The 16,791-nt window shown below is 33.4% G+C and overlaps 2 pseudogenes across 2 annotated transcripts; one reads left to right on the top strand and one right to left on the bottom strand.

Moving 5' to 3' along the window:
• Window positions 1-718: 718 nt before the first annotated feature.
• LOC143591762 (calcium uniporter protein 2, mitochondrial pseudogene) lies at window positions 719-6,269 on the top strand (annotated as a pseudogene). The gene is made up of 3 exons (XR_013145768.1): window positions 719-768; window positions 2,484-2,808; window positions 5,700-6,269. The product of XR_013145768.1 is annotated as a calcium uniporter protein 2, mitochondrial pseudogene (transcript).
• A 501-nt stretch (window positions 6,270-6,770) lies between these two features.
• Window positions 6,771-15,497, bottom strand: LOC143591751 (uncharacterized; annotated as a pseudogene). The gene is made up of 21 exons (XR_013145765.1): window positions 15,426-15,497; window positions 15,227-15,339; window positions 14,026-14,105; window positions 13,820-13,941; window positions 13,729-13,745; window positions 13,603-13,689; window positions 13,261-13,344; window positions 12,971-13,175; window positions 12,791-12,876; window positions 11,983-12,214; window positions 11,152-11,275; window positions 10,948-11,084; window positions 10,718-10,826; window positions 10,407-10,443; window positions 10,101-10,236; window positions 9,453-9,523; window positions 9,269-9,362; window positions 8,244-8,462; window positions 7,423-7,632; window positions 7,105-7,347; window positions 6,771-6,995 (listed from the first exon to the last, which is right to left on the bottom strand). The product of XR_013145765.1 is annotated as an uncharacterized LOC143591751 (transcript).
• Window positions 15,498-16,791: the final 1,294 nt, after the last annotated feature.

Genomic DNA, 16,791 nt, shown 5'->3' with positions numbered 1-16,791 from the left:
TCAAAAAAAAAAACCAAGGACTTGTTTAACTCATTTATATAAATGTGTATTGACGACTAGTAATCAAGTTGTAATCTTTAAGCGTGTTAATCGGATTGATGGGTGTTATAAATATCACTAGCAATAGCCTGGTGAGTATTTTTATTACGTTAATTAACCGGGCACTGTCTATTTAATAACACTAGCAATTTGAAAATAAATTATTTATTAAATAAATTAAATATAGCTCAAAACCTAATTATTTCTATGTGTTATTTCGTCATATTACACTTTTGTGACTAGAAAAAGTGTAATATGACGAAATAACACATAAAACTAATTAGGTTTTGAGTAATAAGCAAATTGAAAATTGAAATTCAATCCAAATTTATAGGACCGCTGTTTGCCAATCATATATTTGTAGACCACATGTTACTATTATTTGTCTTCATCACCTGCTCATTATCATTGTCGCCACCTTTGTTGTCAATGGGCCCCCCATTGGGGTAAATTGGCAAATGCCTACCAGGGGCGGGGCAGATTCATTTGGAGCCTGTAGGGGCATTTGCATATTAGGGGCTGCTCAAAACCGGATATCCGAAGTTTCAGATATCCGAAACTGGATATCCGAACATTTCGGATAGTGAAAATCATTATTCGAATCCGAAATTTCGGATATCCATCCGAAAATAAAAAAGAAAACAAGAAAAAAACTGGTGCCGCCGTGGGACGGAGACGGATGACGGAAAAGAAGGCGGATGACTGGCTGACTGTTGCCGCCGTGACTGCGTGAGAGAAAGTGACAGAGACAGAGATGGATGTGTGTGACCGGCGATGGCGAGGGTTACGAACGGCGACGGCGAGGGTTATTGTGAGAGAGAGGTGCCCCTGCTACCTGCTTGTGTAGTCTGTTGTCACATTTTTTGTGATTAGGTAGGGTATTATGTAGGTTTGTATTATTACATATAATATAAAATAATATTAAAAATTATAAAAATTAAAATACCGGATAATTCGGATATCCGAAAAATCTGAAAATTGCTATCCGAATTCGAATCCGAATTTTCGGATATCCGGGATTCGGATAGTTCGGATACGGATAGTCGGATAATTTGGATACGGATTCGGATTCAGATAGTTTTGAACACCCTTACCCAATATGCTTTGGCCAGAATATCCTTCTAACCTAACCCATTTTTTAATCTCACTGGCAAGATTTCCTAACTCTACAACCTTTTATACACATGTATAGCCATATAATTAGATCGCAATGGTTTTGATTATAAACAATATGTATTGTGTAGGTGCTAAAATATATGGATGTTATTGGTAACACATGTGTAGCATATATTTCAACTTTTCTTCTTAAAATCTAGTTTCTTGAACTTTAATTTTTTCGGACTTGAGCCATATATTTGAATGTTAAAAAGACTTTGTCTCTATCGTTAAATCACCAACCCCGGAACATTATGCATCATAGGAATATTCATGCAAATGATCATTAACAATATATTTATTTTAACAAAAGATATCTTAAAAATAATGAATTTTATGAAGTGTTTTTTAACATCTAAAACTACTCCTGATACCCCTCCCTCCCAAACGAGTCTTTTTAGGATTGGATATCAACCATGAATACTGGTTTCGATACTCCCAGCCTAACTATAACTTATGAACACCATAAAAAAAACCCACCACTATAAACTAAGAGCATACATTCCTAATCTCTAAACCAAAAATTACACTAAAACTTATTAAATTTTCTCTCTTCGATCATTTCGATTAAATAATACTTTTTTATACCTTTATCATTATTTTTTTTTCTTTTCCCTTACTAACAACCACTTTAAAAAAATATTAAAAAAAATATAGAGGTGAACAATAGTTTTTCAAACATATAAAAAAATCACTGCGTTTTTTAAAATATAAAAGTCGTCACTCACAAGACCATAAACCATTCTATAAATTATAAACTAACATTCACATAAAATAAAAGGTTGTATGAAAATATTATAATGTATAACCCAGCTTTGAAAATAATAATAATATGGTAGCGCCTACCATATGTCAATTTATTTACAAAGTAGTCTTTACTTTGAAAATAATATATGTTTGACAAAAGCCGTAAGCCATTGGTCGACACACACACTCATGACCCACCCATATTTGGGGCGCACACGCTTTCCATACTCCCAGTACCATTCCACGCGATTAACTTTCAAAACTCTTTCCATTTAAAAACGGTCAAATCGGACCGTACGTCATCTGCTCTCTCTCTCTCTCTCTCTCTCTCTCATCAATTCTTCTTTTCCATCACAAAACCAAAACTTCAACTTCTCAATCTCACTCCAATTAAAACACACGTCAAAGAAAAAAAACATGTGGAGACATAAACTCATTACTCCTGTTACAACAACAACAACAAATTAGGTCCAAGTATACACGTTTGGATCTAAAACAACAACCACAACCACCAGAACAGCTGTTTCTGAATCTAATTACAGATGGTACTTGCAGCATTGTAACTGTCGTTTGTATTCTAGTGCTACTGGAGTTCATGTTAATAATAATGATGATGATATTAGAGTACATGATGATATATCGGTTGCGGAAGCGAAGAAGTTGATGAGATTGGTGAACGTAGAGGCCTTGAAGGCCAAGTTTGGATCGGAAGGAAAAGAGGTGATCGGGTATAATGAATTGTTAGGGGCGTGTGAGAGTATTGGTGTTGCGAAAACCGTTGATGAGGCGAAGCGGTTTGCGAGTGTGCTTGATGAGGCCGGTGTTGTGCTTGTCTTTAGGGATAAAGTTTACCTTCATCCTGATAAGGTATGAATGTATAATTTCATATATCAGTTGTTTTATGTGTTTGATTAAATTTTGTTTAATTTGGAGTTATGTTTGTGTTTGTTTTGATTGTGGTTTTAACTTTTAAGTGTTTAGCTAGGGTTGATAATTAGCGATTACGTACACACATTCTTTGAATCGCGGGTGTTAGACTATTCCCATTGTCAATCTCATAATTAGATTGGTGGGCCCAAAGTTAAAAAAAAATTGAAAAAGAAAATTTACCAATCTAGATTGGCAATCTGGGTTGGTGGAGCAAACCCAGATTGCAATTCAAACTAACCCCCAATAACTTAATTATTCAATTAATTTTTAATATTTGAACTAAAAAAAATAATTAAATATACGATATTTCTTAAAAAAAAATTATGAACATTCTGACATAAATTTTATTTAAAACGGACTTCGTTAAAAAAATATTTTTAAGTTGGGATGGATTGTGAATGTGTGTAAAAGATTGGGGTGAATTAAATTATGTAGATTGAGAGAGAGAAATAAATTTTATAATGTGAGATTGAGATTGTGAGATTGTTGATGGGGATAGTCTTACAAATGTGTTTATTGAATTAGGGGTGTGAATGAGCCAAGTCTGAGCTCGTCTAGGCTCAAGGTCAGCTTGTGAGTATGTGATTTGATCTCTATTTCTAAAGCTCAAGCTCAGCTCGTTTCGATATTTCGAAAGCTCAAGTTCGGCACGAGAGTAGCTTTTTAAGCTCAAGCTCGGCTCGGGCTTGATTCGTTTATTATTTATTAATCGTTTTACTTATTTTATTACTCCGTATTGTTTATTTATATATAACATACTAAATGTTATTTACTTATTTTTATTATAAATTTTAATTTATATATAAATAATAGGCTTGTTCAGGCTTGTGAACTGGCTTGAGCTTGACAGGTGAAGCTCGGGTTTGGGCTCATTTTTTAAACAAACTTATATTTAGGTTTGAGATTTTAGTGAGCCAATCTAAAGTAGCTCCCGAGCGACTTGGCTCGTTTACATCCCTACTAATGACCTTCATGAGCCAGGTCCTTTTGGAATCTGATTTGCCAAGCATAAAAGCCTTTATTGAATAATCTAATCTGAATAGTGTTTCTCAAATATGTTTTTTTATCCAAGAAATAGCAATTTTCAGTTTTGACTATTCCATTGCCACTTAACAATATATTCTTGCCTATTGAATTTTGAATGTACAGATTGCCTGTTATTTTTCATTATTAAAATGTGTTTTTAGACATTTATTAATGTCACATGTTTCTTCAAGTAATAAATTGTTTGTGTATGATTTGTTGCTAGAAGGCGCTTAAGAATAAAGGTGACTGGAACAAGTTGTCTTTATAGGCATAATGCTTAACATGTTGGGTTCCTTTTGTCTAAGATATTAATATAATTATCTTATTCCATGTGTATGATAATTAAGCATTTGTTTTTGTTATTACTTTTTTAAAGGGCATAAATTGATAAAAAAATAATAATAATACTATTTTCCTGTTGCAGACCCGATTTGCAGGCGTATTGACTCAATTAATAAACTGGTTTTGGCTTGTCACATGTTTTGGTTAACCTATTTAATTTAACAGGCCGACTTGCCAACCTGGTTAACTGAACAGTTCGACCCGTTAACTTGTTTGACTCGTTTAGATAAATGGGTTAAACAGGTTACGTTCTGCAGGGCCGGCCCAACCTTTTTAGAGGCCTAAAGCGAACTTCAAAATTGAGGCCCTTTTAGAATCACGTAAGCCTAGCAAAATAAGCGAGTGGGACCATCATCCAGTCTGGACGACCCATTGAAATAAAAAAAATACTAGAAAACGGAATCAACTGCAAGACAATGAGAACAAATTGATGTCAAAACTTCTATTAGTCGAACCATGATTGCCAAACACTATCTATTTTCCAAAAACCTTGCAGTTTAATCATGTCCGCTCAAATTTCTTGAAGATTCTAAATACTGCCAAGTGCCAAGTGAAGGCAAAATTTATAGCCAATACATTAGATTGCAAGTTTTGATTAAATATAAAATAGGTTTGAAAAGACGTTATTTTAAATCTTGAAATGATAAACTAAGTGCTAAGTAATAAACTTACATTTAACAGTGCTAACAAGATTGCTTAGATTGGTCAAATTAACATGTTCTTGATCAAAACTTAGATATGTAAGTGCACTTTATTGAAAAACATATATATACACTTATACAGCTTATGTAAGAGTGAAAGCTGATATGCAATGTTGTTGCATGAACAAAGTTAAAAACCAGAATTGCTTCCTCTCTTTGAAAACTATAAAAGCATGAAAAAAATAATAAATTAAAATCTATGCAAACATGAATATCGAATAAAAATCCCACACAATTCACTATTACTTCAAAAATAAGTCTAATGAAAATTGTACACTGCTCATTGATTCTTAAAAAAAAACTATGAATACCTTTGATAACCATTCAAAATCTGTGAGAAACATCAAATTATCTATACAAAATATGAAACATTTAAAGCCCTAGTCATAAAAACTTGGGGGCCCTTGAAATTTGGTGTCCCTAAGCTAAGGCTTCACCTAGTTACAAAAAGGGCCGTAGGTTGGCCTGTTTAATTAAACAAGTCGACCCGCTTAACATATTATTACAATCCGCTATCTCATTTAACACGTTTACAACTTGATTACAACCCACCAACCATTTCAGTCGTTTAGGTAAACGAGTTAAACGGGTTGTATTCAGTTCACATAATTTTTAAACGCGTTCAAGTTAGAGTGACATCTTCAACACGACTAAATATGCATATGCCAAGTTTGAGTTCAAAACGATTTAACCCACAAACCAGAAACTCGTTAACCTATCAACCTGAAATCTAATGGTTGTTTTTTTTTAAATAACCAGGTGGTGGATCTAGTCCGAAAGGCTGTCCCACTAGCCCTTACACCCGATGATGACCCGAGGCGAGAAGAGCTAAAACAGTTACAAGTAAAACAGGAAGAAATTGACCGGTTGGCCCATAAACAGGTCAGACGGATCCTCTACACCGGGCTCGGGTTCTCACTAGCCCAAGTCGGGCTTTTCTTTCGTTTAACATTTTGGGAATTCTCTCGGGACGTTATGGAGCCAATCACATTTTTCGTGACAACTTCTGGCATTATTGTGGGGTATGCGTATTTCCTCATAACATCACAGGACCCGACATACCAAGATTTGATGAAGCGGTTGTTTTTGTCGCGAAGAAAGAAGTTGATGAAAAAACATAATTTTGATGTTGAAAGATTTATGGAGTTGCAGAAGAAATGCAAGTCACCTTTGGATGCACCACCTTTAGCTAAACATAATCTTGCAGGGGTAGAATTGGAAACTCAGGATTTGGTGCATAAAGGGTAAGACTTAAGAACTAACATAAAGAGGTTTGACTTTTGATGGGAATGTGTTTTGACTTTTGATGACAGTTGACATCTAATTCATATGCACAAAATTTTGGATTTGATCAAGTGTGGTTATATGGACATATCTAATGGCAATGATTTATATGGATTATGACTTCATTTATTAAATGAGTATAGAATTGGTAACTATCTGTTTTTTTATTATCCGAGTTGCTCAATGTTTTAGGCAAATCATTTCAAATGACTAAAAAAAAGACTTGCTAAGCGCGTTTGTAGTTATTCGCTGAAAGTTGATGTGCATAATTTGAATGATGTGTTTTTTATTATGAAATGTTTTTTTTTTCTCAATCTGTTTAGTCTACATATTTTATTCGTGTGTTTTTTGTGAATCACAAAGTAACACATGATTCACAAAGTAGCAAACGAATTGAATAAGTAGATTGAACCGATGATGACAAAAAAGTTTTGTACTAAAAAAATACATCATTCAAATTTTGCACTATCAACTTTCAAAAAATAACTTTTCAATGCAGTCAACAAATGCACATAACAAATCTTTTTGGAAAGCAACATACTCGCCTTAATTGCGAATATTCTAAAAAAAACGTTTAGTCACATAACTACATTAATAACATCGATCTCTATTCGATTTCATCATTACTAAACATTAAAAGCCGCATCACATGAGCTTATACATATTGTTTTTCTTATAGATTAAGAAGCCACCCTCCATGCAATTCAGCACATCCACCACTTCCGCTTCTGTTGATCCATTGAAGTGCTTCGACACGTCTGCTAACGTAACCTGCATAACATACCAATTTCGTCAATAAAACATTCTCATTATTTTTCTAAAAACTAATGCGCCAAATACGGTTACAAAATTATATTATTTGAATAGTAATATAACTCACCCCATTCTCAAAATTTTGAAGCCAGGCTAAAAAGGAAGCTTCATTAATCTTCATTAAAACACGCTTATCTTCTGGTACATCAATCTTCATACGCTTTCTTGGAGAATCATCAATAATTACAACCTCATTTTTCTCAAAAACCGATGCTTCATCTGATTCTTGTGTTTTATTACCAGAAATAGCTTCAGATGACAATCCAAGATCTAGCATTGTCAAACACGTCTTAATATGAAAATACTCAACCTGATACATCAAAGTCAAACAATGGTCAACCAAGCCAGTTTTGACATATAAAGTTAACTGCTTATTAAATCTTACCTCTTCTGGTAGTTCATCTTTGATAGGTTTGAGTTTATCTTTTGAGCCAACTTTCAAAATTGCAGCTTGTATTTGAGCAAAAATTTCTTGGGTCATTCCGACTTCTTCAAACAATCTGGCCCAGTCAACCACACATCCTTCCCGGGCCGCATCTAGAACATATCCAAGAACTGTTCCTACTTTTATTGGGGCAGATCTACCAGGAAAGTTCTAAAAAAAACAAATTTAAGGTGATAAAACACAAGATTAAACAATATAAAAGTTTGTCTGAAAATTTAAGGAGCCATTTTGCGTTTACTTATTATTGAGTCGATTCTGATTATGTTTTGTTCTAATTCTAATTTATAATATAAATTAATCATTAATTAACAAAAAGATTTAGGGCTAAAGTTTTAAGCCCAAATTCAAGATTTTGGTACAATTTTTTTCGCCCTAAAAATTCAAGCCCAAATGATAAAACCAAAAAAGAGAAGAAAAATCAAATCGAACACCGAGCGGTTTTCAAAAACTCAACAAACCATGTTTTTGGTTCAGTTTGAGCCCAAAACCACACTGAAAACAGAAAAAACCAAAACCGGAAAATTGAAAAAGAATGGTTTTCCAAATATCAAAACTGTATTTTTGTATTTTGGTTCGGTTTGAGCCCAAACCCGACTCATGCACACCCCTACCAAATCTTTCCATAACGATTTAGATTGTTTTTGCTAATCGTAACATGAACACGGGTCAACCCGACTCGTTACCCAGCCCGTCTGACTCGTCCATCTTGTCACCTCAGCAGTTAGTATCGTTTAACCAGTAATTAGAATTTAAAACCGTACAGCATTTTTTTCAGCAGAAAGACCATCTTCTTGCCACATTTTCCAAGCTGAATATTTTGCAGGCTGTAAGTCTTTGGGTTGTTTTGATACTGGGGAAGCTTTCAAGTTATTATTATTATTAGCTTCCATGGCTGCAACACCATCCAACGAAAGATCCAATTGTTTCGATAACTGCTGAATACTTTGAAGAAGATGATCACCATACTTTGTCACAAGGTGCTGCATTATATAATTAAAACAATTACAGATCGTTAAGAGTTGATAAAAATATACAGAATCAGATAATTAGCTGTTCAACAAAGTGCGTTTGCGCGAGTCCTACCCGACACAAACCATAAAACTATGTCAGACATGTGAACCGAAATGCCTTTTTTTAGCATATCTTTTTTTAACATATCGATGCTTTATTGCTTTACAATTACAACTTTACAAACCAAAGATGCAAATGCATACAAACAATTACATTATAGTTATAAAATCTTATTTGGGTTTCTATTAAGAGTTTTAAATTTTGGCATAAAATATCCAATCAATTTAATTTATGACATAAAAGATGCTTTTTAAAATTAAATGGGTTAAACAAGTCAATCCGCGAACCCGCCAGGTTGACACAGAAATGATCCGTTTAGCTAAATGTGGTTGCGGATTTGATCCGAACCTGTTTGTACTAAAACCCAAAGCCTGCAGATTTTGACTTACGTTCATGTCGCGTTAGAAATTCACACCTTTACTTCTGTTGTGGAAAGTTGTTAAAATATGATAATAAAATGTTTCGAGTGCTTGGTTAAAAAATAACTGACAAGACATTTTTGGAAAAAAGATGATCATTAAATGAAAAAATTAGTCATTTTTCTATCACAGTTGATGTGAAATTGATTATGAAAGAATGATTACATAAAATAAACAAATTATCAAAACTATAAAAGCAAAACTTGAACATCCAAACATTAAAAACTGATTGTTACAACTTGAAATTGCAACAATAAAATTATTACTATATGCAAATCCAAACATCTGATGAATACCTGGTTGACACCATCAATGTTTGCCAGCCTGGCTTTAGTAGATGGTCTTGTTGCTACTATCTTTTTCAATGTTAAATCACCACATACAGCATACCTTCAAAGTAGAAGTTTATTTTAATAATAAAATATATTCCTATATTGTTTGTCTATTAGTTATGCAATGCTAATAGAAAAAAAAACTCACGGGGCGGTTCCAGCGGATCTTGCAAGCTTCATTCTCTCTTCTAAAAGCATTTTATATAGTTCTACTTCCGCCTAGATAAGATCATAAGAATTAATAAAAAATTAAGACAAAATATTACCAAATGATTAACCAAAATAAAATAATAGTAATAATAAGAAACAAGTAACACTCAGCTAGAAGGAAAAACTGATCAAGAATGTTCATATATTAACAATTGGAGTTTGTACAAGTGATAATAGCCTGAGCATTAACATGTAAAACGAATATGCTGCAATTTCTACCTATTTATAAATTGGTCAATTTGGGTTATTATTTATATCCATAAAGGTTAAATTTTGACAAAAAGGAACAAAAAAGGGAAAGTCGCCCAAAAGTGCATTTTTAATGTCTAGAAGTAAAAATCTTCGTAGTCATTTTAATTTTTTATTGAAAAAATCAGTTGTTAATGCACTGATATAATCTTTGTAATCATAGTTTCAAATTTTTACTCTGGTCAACCTAGCCCGATCTGTACTGGGAATGATCTATATTGGCTTTTGACACAAACCGCCCTGCCAATTTTTCCACCTCAGCATGCAATCATCCACCCATATATAAAAAACTACAAGAACTAATGACTAGATTGACTTAAATATGATTTTAACTTACTTCTGACAGTCCATCATATTCTGAGCCAGCTTTAATGTCAGTAGTACCTCCCGATTCACTAGTAATTGGCAAAAGTAATGGAGGCTGGTGATCAGGCCTACATGATCTCAGAAACTTTGCACCTTCTGGACTGACACTGATACATGAAACAATATTCCATCAGTTTCATATAAATTTTCACAAGCAAGAAAATATAATATAGAGACAATCTGATCTTCAGAATAAATGAAAGAAAAAGCTGTAACAACTTGCATATTTATAATTTAGAAGGAGAAAACAAGGTTGGATATATCATATATACCTTACGTTCTATAAGTATCTTTAGCAGTCTCAACCAAGTAACCTGCATCAAATGGCATAAATAATGGGTTAGTTCAAGACTTCAAGTAAGTTATACGAAACCTCTAATGGGTCAAACAGATCAAATGAAAAACAAAGTAAAAAAACAGTCCAGATAAATTGAAACGGTTAAAAGTCGCTACTCACTCACACTTTATTTTCAATATATAAAACCTCATAAATCATTTAATTCATAAAAAAATTATCATTGAAATAATATAACTTTAATAACTGTGTTTGGCACTAAAATCTAAGTAGGAAAAAAATGTATTGTATACCAGAAGAAATTAGTTGAAAACCGAGGGATTTCCACCAATTTGATGAATAATCTTTCCCAAGTCCATGAAATGGAATATTATCAAACTTTTTTTCAATAATCTTTTTGGTCTGCAAAACACAAGAAATATTACCAAAAACATAATCAATTGAGAATCTGATTAACATTTGCCATGTCATCTTCCCATCATCACCTAAAACAAGTTATCCAAATTCAGAAGTAAAATCTTACACGAGAACCACGAAGAACATCAATAGGCAAGTTAAGGCCCCAGTAACCACCACAAGCCTGTATGCAACCCATCAGCAGAAACGCTTCTTGAGACATATCACTCTCCTCTTTAGAACTGGTGCAATTGTCACAATTTCCTGAAAACAGAAAAGATTTGTTTAGAGATTACCAAATATATTAAAAATAATCAAAATTATTACTCACCACATTTATTAGAAGCATATGTTTCCCCAAAATACTCCAGTAAAATTTTTCTTCTGCAAGTTGTTTGCATGCAGTATCGTTGAGCAGCCATAAATGAATCCATAATAGCTTTCTTCTGGTTGACCTGGAAAAACAAGATCATATTAAGACAAAATTGGCTACATAAAAAAACATATCAGATGGATCAAATGAGTTAAAACGGGTTTAAATAAAGTCACCTGATCTATACTATATATTTCTTACAATCTCCTAAATGATGATGATGATGATGACAATCTCCTAAATGTATTTGTCATAGACTACTTATGAATGAACAAAAAATGTGTGCGGGTCAACCCAAACCCATTCAGGCCATTACCAACACAAACATAACTGAACATAGATGAATGGACATTTTGGAGTTAAAACCAATTAAAAGTAAATGTGAACACCAATGTGTTGGGCCTCAAATGTTATCAAAATTAGACTAAACTGTTATTGGCCTAAAATTTAAGTAAAATGTTAACAAAAATAAACAAACGAACATAAATGAATTTAAATGAACGAACGTAACTGAAGCATCACGAACATAATTGAACAAACGAGAGATGTGCTAATATTTGTTCATTTAACTTAATGAATAAAATTTTGTGTTCATGAACGAACATAAGCAAATGAACATAAGCGAATTCAAATGAACGAACAAGAAATGTGTTCATGCTCGTTCGTTTAACTAAAAGAACAAAAATTTGTGTTCATGTTCATTCGTATATAAAATAAACAAACATCAACAAACTTCCCGCCAAACAGTTCACTGAATGTTCAGTTCATTTACAAGCCGAGCCTACTTACTGAGCTTGCTTCTCCACAATAAAATTCAGCTTTTCCAAAATCGGCCCTTGAAAAGTACAGCCAACAATCAGAAGCAATACCATCTCGACCGCATCTTCCACTTTCTTGATAATATGATTCCAAACTTTTGGGACACCCATAATGTATTACGTGTCGTATGTCTGGTTTATCAATTCACATTCCAAAAGCAATAGTTGCAACCATCACATCCACCTCATCCCTTATGAAAGACCTAACAACAAAAAAGATGCACAGCTAAAAAAACATGATTAACACATGAATATAGACAATTATACGAACATGATTTTCTTGCTTGTTTTCGTTCGTTAAGAAAAGGAGCGTGTTCGTGCTTGTTCATGTTCGTTTGTTATTAGTATAAACGAACAGCTCAAGAACGTAAATGAACACAAACAAACAAACACAACAGAGTTAACACCAATTACATTACTCTGTAAGTTTAAAAAAACAATAAAACTAGGATAAATTAAATTGTAAAGGGGGATACTTTAATTTCATAAAACTAAACTAAGTTGTAATGTGCCCAAAAAAATTTTATGAATATATAAATGAAAGCGAACCTAAAAAATGTAAACTGACAAACATAAATGAACGTAAACGAACGAACGAAAGATATCGAATATAAATGAACGAAAATGACACGAGTTCATGTTCGTTCATTTAACTAATTGATCAAAAATATTTGTTCATGTTTATTCGTTTATTAAACAAGCGAACATAAACAAACTTCCATCGAACGGTTCACTAGTTCGTTATAGGCCTAAACATCAAGTTCAGAAAATATTGAAACCTGTGTGATTCTTCACGGGCCTTGTTACCCATTTGACCATGATACATTCCAGCTTTAATTCCAGCCTCACATAGTGATTTGGTAATCTAAAGAGTCAATTGTTATTGGTCAACTAAAGTCAGCTAAAAGATACACAAGTCTGAAGAATGAATTATATATTAAGAGCATATGAAAGCTAACCTCTTGAACATCTTTGACTGTTGTACAGTACACAATGGTGGACCCTCGATTTGCTGCATATTGAAATTTGTGACACAAGCTCGTTCACAAACAAAGGCCCGCGGTTAATAATTTAACACCATAATAAAGGTTTTTACGATCAAACGATCCAATAGCAATATGAGGGTCTTTCATCTTAAGCGAATCTATTATGTCTTTTCTAACCCTAGTATAACAAGTAAATGGTTATTAAAATCACATTCAATTCTCTCTTGCACAATTTAGTAAATTTAGAAATGAACATAACGTACTTTTCTGTAGCTGTTGCTGTCAAACCAACAAATGGAACGCTTTGTAAAACATCACGCAGCTTATATAACTGTTTGTACTCCACCCTGTAAAACCAACACAATACTATTTGATGCACAAAATAACGTCATAAATGTTATATTAGAAATGAAATACATAATACCCATGAAAGCCCAAAATATGATCATGCAATGCGTGCATCAGACCACATCGTGTGCATCACATTATGAAATTTAGAGTGCATCAGTGTGCTCTTGATGCACACATTTTATACCAACACTTAAAAGGCCTGAATGTTATATAAGCAAAAAGCAAAAGTTAACAATACATATTAAGAAACGTACCGGAAATCATGGCCCCACTCAGAGATGCAGTGTGCTTCATCAACTGCCACTAGACAAATCCCTGTGTCAAGCAACTTTGACCAAAAGCTAAATCAAGAGTAAAAACAGGTTATGTTAGCATTTTACTTATTATAATTATCATACTCAAGATAGCATATCATCATATCATGACAAAAATGTTTATTGTTAAATGATCTTTACCTGTTGGGAACAAAACATGCTTTTCTGGAGTCATATACAGAATGTCATATTGACCTCTTTCAGCATTCATTTGTGCACTTGTGTTAGTTTGAGCAGTTGAAAGATGCTCAGCCTTAATACCTCTTTGTTTCAAAGCCAAACCTATAAACAAACAACTTGTGTGTTAAAATTTGTTAATTAATTAACATTTAATTGAAGAAAAATAGAAAAGTGATAATACAATTACCTGATCTTGCATCAAAGAAATGAGTGGGCTTATAACTATAGCAGTCTTGTTTGATATTAATGGAGGCACCTGGTAGCTTTATTGAATAAAATCACAAAATCAAGCCAGTTGCAAAGCTTTAATTAGAGGTGTGTACGGTTCGGTTTGGGTCGTCGGTTTTGGGCAAAACTAAACCAAAAACCAAAACTTCGGTTTTTGAACTTTTGAAAACCGTTCAGTTTGGGTTTTTTCGGTTTTGCCATCTGAGCTTGTAAATTTTGGGTCTTGAAAATAGCCCCAAAACAAAGAACTTGGGCCTAAATCATTATGTTAATTAATAACTAGTTGATTATTATTCGGTTGAGCTAAAATACTTGAGTTACATATATATTAATTCTTATAGATTACTTAAAATAAAAAGTAAAAAAATAAACCCTGTTTGGTTTTTTTATTTTTGTTACATGCAAAACCAAAGCTAAACTGTAAGTTCGTTTTTTACCAAAAAAAAAAAAAAAAAAAAAAACATATAGCCAAACTGTCTATTCGATTTATTCAGTTTCATATCGGATTTTTTCGGTTTCATGCACATCCCGAATTTCAATCACAAATAAGTTAACAGTTTCACCAATCCTCATATTCTATAACAGCTATTACACCCTAAAATAAGCAGCATTTTATTTCATCTTAACGCTCCCAAACTCTGATATAGACAATAACCCAATCCAGGATTATATTACGTTCTACTGGGGTGCAAACGACAAGAGCCGCTCGTGAGCTACTCAAGCTCAGATCGATAAAAAGCTCAAAACGAGCCGAGCCCGAGCCTCAAATAAAGCTCGAGCATTGTATTGGAGAAGTTCGTTTAGGCTCGTCGAGCCTTTATACCTATTTTGGACTTGTATGTATTAATTTCACATTGCACAGCCAATCTCGAGCTGAGCTTCGGTAAGTTTAAAGTACTAGACGAGCTTGAGCGGAGCTTAGACTGGTTTACGATTTTTCTCAAAATATATATATAAGTGATGAAAAACGTAAATAAATTAAATACTAAATAATAAGCGAGCCGAGTCTGAGCTTGAAAAAACAACTCACAAGCAGAGCCGAAGCTTGAAAAAACAGCTCACTAATGCATGTGCCAAATTAAAACCTTCACAGCAATGTATGCACCAAAACCCTAGGTTATTAAAAGGCTAAATGAATGAATTAAAAGAAACATACCATAAGGACTTGCCGCTTCCGGTAGCCATGACAACCAGACTATCTTTCCCATCCAAAATCTTCTCAATTATCTCCTTCTGGTAAGGCCGAAACGCCGAAAACCCAAAATATTCCTGTTTAATACAAACGTTAACATATGTGTAAGTGGATGTAAATAAAAAATTGGGGATTTAGGGTTTACGAGTAACGAAACAATTACCTTGAGAGTAACTTCCATCTTCATGCCTTTTGCAGCCCGGATTGAAAGTCTGTGGATTGAATTAGAAATTGAAAACCATAATAAACAAACCTACCTTTTTATATACTTTGGGTGGGTTTTCGCGCCATTTCGTGATCCTTTTCCTCATTATTTTTAATGTTTTATTTTGTGATATTTCTATATTGGTTTGCGCAAAATTAACTTTAGGATTGTTTTTTTTTTATACGTGACTTTCACATTTAAGTTATCTCATTATATAAACACGTTGCTTTCCACCACTTTACTCAGGCTAACTATGTTGATATGATCGGGATCCACGCTGGCATTCGAGTTTGGCTTGGCGATCCCAGTAAAACCCAGTTAGCTCACCTCGCCCGAAGGCACGACAGGTTTTAATGCTCTGGTAAAATCCGGTCGGAATCAATATTCGAACCCGGGACATCCGGGTCATCCATCATGTCCCTGGCCATTGGGGCAAGCCCCGCTGGCTTGTGTGTATTAGTATTGCATAATTCATGTGTATGTCGTGTTTATAATTTATATATGATATAATAATGAAAGATGGAATAGTTATAAAAATATAATAATCATTTTTAAGTATAAGTAAACAAATATTATATGTTTAGAATACATCTTCGAATCATTTGACAAGTCAATGGATGTTTATTATGTCACGGTATAACTTTTAGAGAAAGTGTGAAATAAAATCTACATTGTGTATAAAACTCTCATACCAAACACGTTTATAATGTTAAACCAAAAAGCAAAATTATAGCGTGTCTATTGGATGTATAATGTTTTTGTATTATAGAAATTTACATATGAATCAACAAATCTACAAAGTTGTAATTTTGGGTTGACTCTAGACACTTTCAATTGCAAAGAGTACAAGACGCCCTTCACATTCTCATCACATCCAAGAGTATTCATTGTTATTATCTAAACATCAACATAATTTAGCTAAAAGCCTAAAAGTGAAGATCGGGTCAACCGTTATCCCATTCAAATTGTGATATAACAATAAAGGTCCGAATTTGTACCTTCAGTGTCAAATCATTAGTGCAATGGGCCTCAACTGGCAAGACTACGATCAATCAATCATCATGCCAAACTAATAAATGTTTTTCTATCAACAGTAACTTTATAGAATAATAAATAACTTGTAGTATGTTCGGTAAAGCCACTAAAACAAGAAATAACCTTATAGAATAACATCATATGAAGTTTCCCTTTCTATTATTACCAATTTATTGAACAACTTACAAAAATATTTGGCCTTGGAGCAACTGATAAGGCTGTTGTCTTGTGACCTTAAGGTCATGGGTTTAAGCCGTTGAAAACAACCTTCTGCATCAAAATGTAGGGT

The sequence above is a fragment of the Bidens hawaiensis genome, unplaced genomic scaffold (genome assembly GCF_021521415.1).
Source record: "Bidens hawaiensis isolate Kalapana, Puna unplaced genomic scaffold, B.hawaiensis_p1.1 tig00001685_1, whole genome shotgun sequence".
Lineage (NCBI taxonomy): Eukaryota > Viridiplantae > Streptophyta > Magnoliopsida > Asterales > Asteraceae > Bidens > Bidens hawaiensis.
Note: the sequence above shows the minus strand (reverse complement) of the source record. Positions and strands in the feature narration are given on the sequence as shown.